Source organism: Arvicanthis niloticus, chromosome 21, assembly GCF_011762505.2.
Source record: "Arvicanthis niloticus isolate mArvNil1 chromosome 21, mArvNil1.pat.X, whole genome shotgun sequence".
NCBI classification, from domain to species: domain Eukaryota; kingdom Metazoa; phylum Chordata; class Mammalia; order Rodentia; family Muridae; genus Arvicanthis; species Arvicanthis niloticus.
In genome coordinates this window covers 11,794,443-11,805,010 of record NC_047678.1, presented here as the reverse complement: position 1 = coordinate 11,805,010, position 10,568 = coordinate 11,794,443, and the positions used below count along the sequence as shown (strand labels likewise).

The following is a 10,568-nucleotide window of genomic DNA, read 5'->3' as shown; positions in this document are numbered from 1 at the left end:
ATGGTGGTTACACTTTAGTATAATGAGATGCCTAAGAGAGAGAGACACCTGGGGCTGTTTGTAATGGGAAAGGCTATGCAATAGTTGAGAGGATAATTAAAATGACAGAGTTTGGAAAGAGAGTAAACAAACAGAAAGACAAATCTTAAAATAAATAAGTAAATAAATAAAGGCTTAGCAGCCCAAAATGTGCATATAATACTATTTTTACTTTTGAATGGTTCATACAAGGACAGAATGGCCCAGTGAATGAAAAAATTTTTAAAAAGCAACATTATACAATGATGGGGAAATAAAGCAAAAAAAAAAAATAAATATCAAGTAAACTAGATTAAATCTGGAACTTTTGTCAAAAAAACAATTGAAAAACGCATAGAGAATAATATAATCATTCAAATCCCCGAGAAGTCTTGAGAAGACAAAATGAACAAAACAAAAACATGGGGAAAGACAGAAAAAAATATCAACAGCACGAATAGACACATGACAATTTTAAACTATGATTGTTTAAGTCAGTAGAACACACACCATAGTGTTTTCCATGTTGTCAGCAAAAAGAGATCCCTAGATAGGCAAAGGACACACAAGTTAGAAAGCAGTTTAAAATTCTCCAGTTAAGTCAGTATATTTGTATATTTATTTAAGCAATAAATGGTAAGTGTGTGTGTGTGTGTGTGTGTGTGTGTGTGTGTGTGTGTGTGTGTGTGAGAGAGAGAGAGAGAGAGAGAGAGAGAGAGAGAGAGAGACAGAGACAGAGAGACAGAGAGACAGAGAGACAGAGAGACAGAGAGACAGAGAGACAGAGAGACAGAGAGACAGAGAGCATGCATGACTCTTTGTTTTCAAATGCAAAGAATTTGAGTGTTGGGCATGGTGAAACTACTCCATTTCCTTTGAAACTTCTTTATCTTTGGTACAGAAATGAGAAACTTGATATTTGTTTTTATTTTTTTTTCTCTCACATAATCAGAAAAAGATAAAGATGAAATCAACAGTTAGAATAGCTAACTTCTCAAGCAAAAAGATATGTATCATTTTCTGGCAGCCAAACAAACTGTTCCCAGCCACACGTGAAAACATCTAAACTTCACTGAGATAATTCTCCCTTTTCTATAACAAAGCAACGCCTGTACAGTGACCGCCAGTCGCAAGACAAACATACTTGTTCCGACTCAACCATTGCAAGGGAGCAGCTGCTTCTCAGTAAGTTTTTTTACTTTTTTTTCTCCCTTTCTAAATCCAACAACATCACCCCATCACTTTTCTTAGTTGTTACATGTCCCCGAGTTTGGGTCTGTACGCCCTTGTATTGGAGAAATATCCCATGAGTAAACTTGTCATGCACCCTTAACACTGAGCTGCCGCACCTGCAGCTAGAGCCAGCTCCCTGATCAGCTTGCAGCGCAGTGACACAGGCTGGCGATATTGCCACTGAACACTAACTTCTCATACACAGAGACAGACAGAGAAAAACCTTTTCAGAACCGCGGCAAGCCAAGAAGAGGCAAAGGTAAATGTATCTGTTTCTTTTCTTTGTTTTGCTTTTTTACAAGAAACAAATATGCCCATATAGAAAAGATAGCTGGGCAAGGGGCTTGTTTATGCCTACCCGGTGTGGGGTGTGGGGTGTGTGTGTGTGTGTGTGTGTGTGTGTGTGTGTGTGTACACGACGTTTCTGAATTAAAATTGGTAAGTCAGGAAATAAAATATTTACAAGCTAAGAAAAAAGGTTAAAAAAATGTGGCTAAAATAGATGCAGATCGTTAACAGATAGATGATGATAGATATGTAGTCCATGTGTTTTTTTTTTTATTTTATTGCTTAATTGAAAAATGTGTTATCTCTCTGTGTGTGTGTGTGTGTGTGTGTGTGTGTGTGTGTGTGTGTGGTGTGCATGTGGACACGTGTACTACAATATGCCTGAGAAGATCAGAGGAAAACTTTAACACTTTTGCCTGAGTTTAGAGGATCAAACATAGGTTGTCAGTTTTGTGAAATAAGTTTCTTTACCATCATTCTAGTCTAGTCCATATTTTAAAAATGAAAGTTTCATGCAAAATGAATGAAATATGTTTATGATAAACAAAAAAAGGCTGTGCTGGTAAAGATCACAGAGAAATTAAGGAATAATCAGAAGTAGAAGGTAGACGTTTAGAGTGCTTGAAACTCGACATTGGAAAGGGCCGTGCAGCACATCTGTTGTAAATTATCATTTCTAATATTTTTTAAAAGAAGATAGCTGAAATATTTTGGATAAGATCTCTACTGACAACTGGAAACAAAGTGTACCCAGGTGGTGGGTCTCGTCTGTGGCAATATATTTTTCTGTCTGACCAATTGAATATGGCCATAAAGGGAATAAAACCCCATGTAATCTCCAGCAGTGACAATTTAATCAATTGTGTAAGAGAGAAAAGAAGCAGAGTCCCCTAATTTTAACATTTGCATATTTTATTTTTGCACTGGGGAGTAGAGATTGTGTTTAGCGATTGATTCCCATTCTGTTTTTAATATTTATTTTTGGAAAAATCTTTACAGTGATAAAGATGACTGAAGCAAACAAATCTAATAGAGAAGGGCTTCTGTTTCTGAAGTTAAGCCTTTTATACAACACGCTTTTTGTGATATTTTTTCCCACAGAGGGTGTATGTGCCAGACATGGTTTGCAAACTCCCAAACTGAGCACCTGCTGTCGACATTCGGAGCTCCACCCTGAAGACAAGTGCAACGCGATGAGGAACATACCGACCTAGGAGCCTTGTTCTGTTAATATTTCTTAAAATGGTGTATATGACTAACTACATCTGCTTCTATCCAAGGTTTCTAAAATGGTTTATAAGCACAGAAGTTATTTTTACAGGGTTATAGTGAATCAGCAAGCATAATAAAATTCCATTCTTCCTATAATTGACAAAATATGTCATTGCTTATGATGTAATAATACATTCCGGGACAGATTTTGAAGATAAGTAAGATGCAAGCAATTTGAACTCATCATGAGTGACTGTTGTGTTGCTCCCATGAGTATATTAAAAATCTCATCCAGACAGTGTTGCACTTGAATTACTGGAACATGGAGAACTGTGGGGTTTTTTTGCACCAATTCATGTTAGCCTTCACTGTGAAAGCCGCAAACCTACACTGAGTAATTTTAAAAGATAATGAGAGCGTTCTACTTGGTCAGTGATTTAGAATCTCCTAGTAAAAACTGAATTAAGCTGACATTTCACAGAGAAGAAAAATATTATTATTTTGATTCTATAAAATATGAGACAAATGATTAAGCAAAGGGTTTTAAAGTTTTCATGTATTAAATTCAGTTTAGGAATATAATTTTACAGGTCCATGGGTACATGTGTGTTTACCTGTATAGGTCAATGTGTTATAAAATTTTCTAACCAAATCCTATGAAAACTATGAAAAGATATGAAACTATGGAAAGATAGTCACACATTTTATTGAAAAACAGAACAGATTGCCTTTTGTCCAGGAAAGGCACACCAAGAGAAGAACAAGGCCACTGTTATGTAACAGGTATAAACTCCTTTGGGAATAAGCATTGATTAGAATTAGATCCAAGCACAGAATATGGCAAACTTAGACCAAGTTCTTGCTATTTAAATCTATATTCAGATGCTCATCCTTTAAGGAGGCCACGTGTGGATGAATACAACAATTACATTTTCAAGTAAGCTTAGTTTCTTTAAAACATGATAGAATGACCAACTGATCCCCAACACTGTAGCTCCAAGAGGGAATACGGCCAAAGCTCAGCACATTTTTTTGAACACACAGAGAGAGCTGAATTTGCAAGGTGTGCCTTGAAGAAGAGCTATTCTGTTTGGCCTGAACACACAGTCTTTAATCATAGTAGCTAGGTTGGTAATAAAACAATTAACCATATATAATACCTCCACCCTACCCCAGACTCATCATTGCCTTTTCTTCAGACAAACTGATTTAGTCAGTGCCTCAAATAGCTTCAATTATCTGAGAGGAATACACTACACTACACTATACTACACAAGTACAAATGCAGACTAGGAATATTAATCTGTAACCCATTTTTTGTAAGTTGTTATTTCAGAAACAATACTTTAAATTTAAATTTTTAAGACGAAATAAACACTGCTTTAAAAATGAAGAGTTGACAGGTGTCAGAATGACAATGGGGTCACAAGTAAATAATATTTGTCTAATGCTTCTTTATTTATTTGGGAATTAGTAATTCATTTGATTCTTTCACATTGGGACTGGATCATGTTCATTCTCAAGTTTGAAATGAGTGACTTAGTTTGAGAGATATGGGATTGCCTAAGGACTGATATGTTTAACCAGATATACATATTTAGAACATGTGTGTAAAGATACAGGTGTGTATACATACACACACGCAGATTTGTAACGTCACCTTTGAGATTTCACCGCTTCCCATTGGACTTGATGTCATAGCAAATGCATGAACATGAAAATTACCACCTTCCTTCTCTTAGTATCTCAGCAAGAATTTCTGCTTCAATGTTTTCCAGAACGATTTCTTCAGGTGTAAACTTAGAATATTTAGAGTTTTTGGGGAAAAAAAATCTAAGAAATGTAGCATCTGAACAATGGAAGTTTTCCAGTAGAAATATTCTCTCTGTTTTAATTTTTTGGCACTTTTTTTTTATCATACAAATTATTTCTCAGAACAACTAAAATCCAACAGATAATGGTTGTGTAAATTGTTCCAAAATACTAAGAAACCAAAGCTCCATGAATAGAGTTTCCATAAACTTAGTGGTATTTATGAGCCTGGGGAGCCTAGCTGGCTGAACTGTGCACCTGTTGAAATAAGAACATTGGTTCCCTACAAGACTCTCTTGATTTAGAAAATAACAATTCATGTTATCATCCACTGTAAAGGAAATGTATTGTGACATTTTCCACTTAATTTTGGAAGCCCACGAGGATAACAGCACTCAGCTGTTTACAACGACTATTTTCTTCCCAAATGTATCCCGAGATTTGCTTTGAACCAGAGGAAGCTATTAACAATTTTGGTCCAAACTTTTCTCTGGATCTTATTTTTTCTTTTAAGATTTATTTTATTTTTAATAATGTGGGGCTGGGGAGGGAACATATGCTTGGGTGCAGGTGACCACACCACAGAAACTGGAAGGTTTCTGATACCCTGGAGCTGGAGTCATAGCTGGTTGTGAAGCACCCCACACCAGCACTAGGAACCAAGTTCACAGCTGGTGTCACTCCTTCTTTTAAAACAAAATGTTCTGAGAACCACAAGAGGGAAAACTCCCAAGGACACGAGAGAAACACAAATTACCGAAGGAACCAAATTGTCTCACAACTCTCTGTGTCTCTCTATGTCTGTCTGTCTGTCTGTCTGTCTGTCTCTCTCTCTCTCTCTCTCTCTCTCTCTCTCTCTCTCTCTCTCTCTCTGTCTTTCTCTGTGGGTGGGTGGGTGTGTCCCCTTTCCATCTCTGTCTCTATCTGTCTCTGTCTCTCTATCTCTGTCTCTGTGTGTGTCTTCTTTTCATCTCTGCCTCTGTCTGTCACTGTGTCTCTTTGTCTCTTCTCTCTCTGTCACTCTCCTTACATTTCTACCTCTGACAATCTTTGTGTGTCTATTTGTCTCTGTCTGTCTGTCTGTCTGTCTGTCTGTCTCTATCTATCTATCTATCTATCTATCTATCTATCTCCTTCTCTATCTTCCTGTCTCTCTGTGTGTCTGTCTCTTTTTTCTGTCTATCTGTCTCCATGTGTGTGTCTGTGTGTGTTTGTGTATGTGTGTATGTATGCATGTATGTATATATGTAGGCTTTGGATGTTCAGCATGGTGTCTTATTTCCAAGTGCTTTGTCCACTCTATCTTTTGGGATAGGTCTTTCATTGAACCTAGAAGATACCAGTTCAGCTAGCCTGGCTGACCAGCAAACCCCAAGGATCTTCCTATTGCTGTCATCCCAGGGCTAGATTGCAGACATGTCTGTGTGTTTTGTTGGTGCTAGAGCTTCAAATTCAGGTCCTCTTGTTTTTACAGAAAGCAGTTTATCCACTGAACCATCTCCCCTACCCTTAGCTCATCACGGCTAAGGCCAGCACAATGGAGCTCAGAACATATTGTTCTTACTGTCTACAAAGGCTGACCATTTATTTTCCCCTTTTTTGTTCTAAAAAAAAAAAGACACATGTAAATCAATCAAAATCCAATAGCTGGGGGAAAAAAACTATTGGTAATGTGGAATATAATGGCAACCAGTTCAAGGGATGATTAAAAAATAAATGTGCTCATACCATCCTCTCGACGGTTGTGTCCCCCACAGTCCAGTGCTTACGGCTCGCGATCATCCTCCAGTCTGTTCTTGGTGGTGGATTCCCCTGTGCTCTTTGTGCACTTTAAGTTTAATTTTGCATTTAAAAACTCAATTGGCTCATCTGTTAAGCATTAAGCAGCTCCCTTTTGAGCCACAGGGGGAGCCCTGGGAAAACCCACAGCTGCTAGAACATGGAAAATGGGTTTAAAAAACAAAACCATTTTGGAACTTTAAAGCATTTTAGCAGCCGTGAATTTCCCAGTTCTTACCCCCCAAATGGTTCATCTGTTTAACTTTTATCTGGTATTAGAAAGCACAAACCAGAGCATTAAATAGCCCTCAGATGAGTTTTTGCTTAGTGCAAAATGAAAGTAAAAGCTAAGGCAGCCATGTGGGGAGAGCTTTCAGAGAGCTATGGCCTGAAATACCTTCAAGCATAGTCTCCCCCCAGTCACAGACAGGATTCCGCTGCTCAGTCATGCCTGCTGACAGCTAACTTTCCTTCTACTCACTTAGACCCCCACCCCCACCCCCACAAAGGGAAGAAAAACTCTAAAACAAACAGCAAATCCCAGAGCATAAATGACAATGACGATGCTGCAGAGTTAATAGGCTGAGGGTATTAATGAAAAGCTCAATCAGGATTTTTAGTTTTGCAATGAATAGTCACTGACTGAAAAATTGATGTTTTTCTTACAGCTGGATGGGCTCTAGATAAAAACAAGTTCCTCTTTTTGTATGTATCCCCCAAATCTTTCCTAACCAGCCCAAAGAAAGCCTCACTGAGTTACAGCTCAAAGTGTCCTTGTTAAAGGCCATGGTATGATACTCCTTTTAAAATAAAAGAATCTTTATTTGGACGATGACCATAAAGCAATTATTTGCTGTTGGTGACTAATACAAGTAATAGCAGGCAAAGCCAAGTTATAATGGCTTTGAAAGAATAGAATTTTCAGAAGGCTCTTGAATCCAAGGCTGATGGGACATGCAACAAGAAGTTTAGTGGAATAAAGAAGACAGACAAAGGTTCTGGGTTATAGAACTGAAAAGAGATGCCTGTAATCTTTTTTGCAAAGTTTCTTCTGGCTAAATGAATGGGAGGGAAACCACGGTGGTTAAAGGGGACTGCTCAGAGAAAACGTATGAAAATGTCAACAAAATCCTTTAATTCATTTTGTGGATCTGCCCCTGACTATGCTCACGGATTCCTCCTATATAATTTGCATTTTTAAATTCATGATACTTTGATAATCTAGATTGGGTGAATGCATGCAATCTAGAATAAAATTGAGACAATATACTTCATTCTAGCATCCAATGGCAGATCCAAGAGTAAAACTAATAGTTTTTGATAATAGTTTAATTTTTAGAATGAAACTTCCTTAAGAGATGGTACATATATGACTCACGAGATAGTTCGTGAAGACTGCTCACAGAAAATTCTCTACTCATTGTAAAACAAATATATTTTCAAAGTCTTCAAGTTCAGTTTATTTCAATTTCCCCTTTCTTTTATCCTTTAAACCCTCCAGCATTTCTATGAGCTGTATGTATATCTGAGTATCTATAGACATAGATATAGTGTGATATTACAAGCATATGGATTAGTCACAGTTTATGATGCTACAGAAAAAAATCAACCATGACCACGATCATGCCTCACATTAGGTGGGGGCAAACATGCTTTGTTTTATTATTTAACTTTTTATTTTTGATGTAACGTAAAAATATCCAGAACCATTACAAAAAATTCAAAGTATATTTTAAAGGGTACATCTTTAAAAAAAAAAACATGAAAAAAATTGCAGGGATCAAGTATTTCTGTCATACATCCCCAAACCAGACAATTGTGAAGAAAACAAATATGTGTATTTTAGTTTGAAAGGATCAGAAAGAGAACAGAAGAGATTGCTCAGTGGTAATGAGCAAACATTAAATCTCTACTGTATACACATATCATGTACTCATTGCTTCTCAACCTTCCTAATGCTCTAACCCTTTAATCCAGTTCCTCCTGCTCTGCTAACCCCCATCCATAAAACTGTTTTCATTCCTATTTCCTAGCTGTAATTTTGCTTCTTTTATAGTATCATTTTGTTCTCGTAATGTAAGTATCTGTGTTTTCTGATGGGTTTAGGCAACCCCTGTGAAAGGGTCGACCCACAGGTTGAAAACCACTATTCCAGAACATTCAGGTTTGCTTCCCAGTATCCAAAGAAGGCAGCTTGTAACTCCTGCAACTATAGTTCCAGGAGGTCTGATGCCCTCTTCTGTTTTCTGTGGGCTCCTGCCTGTATGCGGTACACATAAACTCAGGCTGTCTCACTCACATACACATTTTTAAAAAGCTGAAAGGGAGAGAAACAGCCAGACACATAGACAGAGAGACAGAGAGACAGAGAGATCAGACACTATGTCAGTTTTCCTTGTATCCAAAAGAAAATAGTGAAATTTCACACTGAGATGAGGAGCAGAGTTTATCTATCTATTTTACTATTTTTGGCAGAGGGAAAACACTTATTAAATATCTACTATCTATGCTGTTAGATGAGTAGTATGCAATACTGTAAACCTGAAGAGAATGCCAGGAAGTTATCTTCACGTGACCAACACTTGCCATTTAGTCCATGTCTCCTGAGACTGCTGTTCCAAGCTCAGAGAAAGAGCATTCAGCACACACACACCAATCAAAGAACAGTAAAGTTTAGAGTACCAAAGAGAGACCAAATAAAACTTGCAACTAGCTCCTACCATAGATGCAAAGCATATTCCTTTTAAATCTATTTAAATCCATTTTAAATATATTTTAATGAAGAAACCAGTTAACACAGTACTTACTTTGAATTATTCCTTTACTTCATGCCAAAGTACCTATGTGTATTTTTCTGTTTATGTGGCACATTTTTTTTTAGATGTCAGATTATCGACGGTTATTGGTTTATACTTAAAAACCAAGGCAAGAGAAAGTCAGGCTGACAGAGTGCAGAACCTGCAAGGAACTCTACTTTGAGGAAATCAACACCCTTTCTTTACAAAACAGCCCAGATCTGTCCTCTTAGAATTAGAAATTGGTGAGTGAAGAGGAAAGCCCATGCAGCATGAGCCTCCCCTGCTCCCAGGCTCCCTTTCTCTCTCTTACCAAGTATTGATGTTTGGTTAGCTCATCTCTTGGTGTTCTATCAAGCAACCTGTTTTATCTTGGAAGCAACCCCAAACACATGCATTGCAGACTGTGTTTTGTTCCATTTCACTTAATTTGTAAACACTTCACTGGGTGCCCATTATTCAACATTTGTTTTAATATTTTTATATGCCTTTCCCTTACATGCTATTTTTATTTTTAAGAATTCCTGCTCTTGGTTTTATTGGTGCTTAAGAGAAGAAATTTAAAAAATAACTAATTTGTATGAATCATTTCTCAAGGAAAATATTGCAACATGATTAAAATGTATAATTCTAAATTCTAAATACTGAGTTGAATTTACATTTGTTCAGTATATTTATTCTCTTGAGGTCTTGATAAACGACAATTACTTTGTTTATAATTTAATGTAAATAATAAAATTAAAATTTAATCACTCAGAATTTTTTCACTTATTTTTAATACATGATGCATTCTTTGTCAGAAATGCCTGAGTTTTCACAAAAAAGAACCAATTAAATAATGCTTTTCTAATGGTAATATATACAAAATAATAATATGTGAGGCTTGTTTCTGTATTCAAAACTATGACTTGCAGCATTTCCCATAAATCTGTTTTATTTAAACTCATATAATATTTATTTATTTATTCATTCATTTATTTATTTATTTATTTATTTATTTATTTATTTATTTATTTATTTCGAGACAGGGTTTCTCTGTGTAGCCCTGGCTGTCCTGGAACTCACTCTGTAGACCAGGCTGGCCTCGAACTCAGAAATCCGCCTGCCTTTGCCTCCCAAGTGCTAGGATTAAAGGCATTCGCCACCACTGCCCGGCCACATGGAGGACTTACACAGGTGGCCACAGCTCCTGTATGTTCATGAGTGCGGCAGTCCTGATACGGAGAGGAGTCAGTTTTGCTCCCGTTCTTTTCAACCTATAGCCCCTACAGTCTTCTCGTGCTCTCTTCTGCAGTGGACCCTGAGCTTAGGGAGGGAGTGTGTGACATAAGTGTCCTACTTGTGGGATAAGCGCTCCACATTCAATTACTGTCTGTAATTTCATCCGTTGTGAGTTTCTGCAAAACCACCGTCTGCTATAGGAAGAAACTG

At 37.1% G+C, this 10,568-nt stretch overlaps 1 long non-coding RNA gene across 2 annotated transcripts; it reads left to right on the top strand.

Annotated features, from left to right (window-relative positions):
- The first annotated feature begins 1,039 nt into the window (after window positions 1-1,039).
- LOC117693766 (uncharacterized) lies at window positions 1,040-3,047 on the top strand. Of its 2 annotated transcripts, XR_013105614.1 has the most exons (3): window positions 1,040-1,203; window positions 1,457-1,510; window positions 2,641-3,047. It is a non-coding gene; the product is annotated as an uncharacterized LOC117693766 (long non-coding RNA). The 2 variants fall into 2 exon arrangements; XR_004604466.2 differs by lacking the exon at window positions 1,040-1,203 and having other exon boundaries at window positions 1,213-1,510.
- Window positions 3,048-10,568: the final 7,521 nt, after the last annotated feature.